Source organism: Orycteropus afer, unplaced genomic scaffold (assembly GCF_000298275.1).
Source record: "Orycteropus afer afer isolate SDZICR_OR568_19922 unplaced genomic scaffold, OryAfe1.0 scaffold00071, whole genome shotgun sequence".
In the NCBI taxonomy this organism is placed as follows: Eukaryota; Metazoa; Chordata; class Mammalia; order Tubulidentata; family Orycteropodidae; genus Orycteropus; species Orycteropus afer.
Window position 1 is genome coordinate 9,617,968 of NW_006921658.1, and position 1,048 is coordinate 9,619,015.

Here is a 1,048-nt window from a genome sequence, read left to right on the forward strand (position 1 = left end):
AAAACACATCCCTGAGGAAGACGCAGCATTGGAACTCCCTGATAAGGAATTTAAAAGAATTATATTTAGGTATCTTCAGAGGACTGAGAGACAGATCAAGGAAAACACAGACAAAACCCTAGAAGAATTTCAGAAGAAAATACAAGAACAAAATGACAAAATAAATGAAAAATTAGAAATGATTCAAAATCCACAGATAGAAATCCAGAAGGCTAATACTAAATTTTCAGAAATAAATAACACATTGAAAAGGCAAAGGAGTAGAATCGATGCAATGGAAGACAGAATTAATGAGATTGAAGACAAATACCTGAATACATCTTTGGAAAGAGATCAATCAGAAAAAAGATCAGAACAAAATGAAGAAAGCCTAAGGTTCATGTGGGATACTATCAAAAGGAATAATCTGTGTGTCACTGAAATTCCAGAACAAATTCCAGATTTGTAGGAAGAGAACTTCCCTGATATAATGAAAGATGAGAATATATTCATTCAGGAAGTCCAATGAACCCCAAACAGGATAGACCCCAAAAGAAAATCACCAAGACATATTATCATTGGTCTTACCAAAATCGACAAAGAATCATGAGAGGAGCACAGGAAAAACGAAAAGTTACCTACAAAGGGCAACCAATAAGACTAAGCTTGGATTTCTTGGCAGAAACCACACAGGCAAGAAGACAATGGGATGGTATATATAAAACCCTGAAAGAGAAAAATTTCCAACCAAGAATTATGTACCAAGCAAAATTGTCCCTCAAATATGATGATGAAATTAGGACATTTCCAGATAACCAGAAATTAAGGGAATTTGTTAAAACCATTGCAATAAATGCAATGTATGAAAAAAGGAAAATTGTATAAAGAGAGAAGAGATGCTAAAGGGAGGCCTTTGGACAGAGAAGCAACAACAGCCAACAACAACTGACCATTAATACACTTGATAATATAACCCAGAAACCAACCCAGCTATGGAAGTATCCAAAGTAAATAAGCCTACAAGATTGTAAACAGGGAACCAGAGACATCAATTGACAAATGAGGACAA

General features: G+C 34.8%; 1 protein-coding gene across 1 annotated transcript in view; it reads left to right on the forward strand.

Moving 5' to 3' along the window:
* The window catches only part of COL25A1 (collagen type XXV alpha 1 chain), a 783,871-nt gene that overhangs the window by 732,864 nt on the left and 49,959 nt on the right, over window positions 1-1,048 (forward strand). The window lies entirely within an intron of this gene.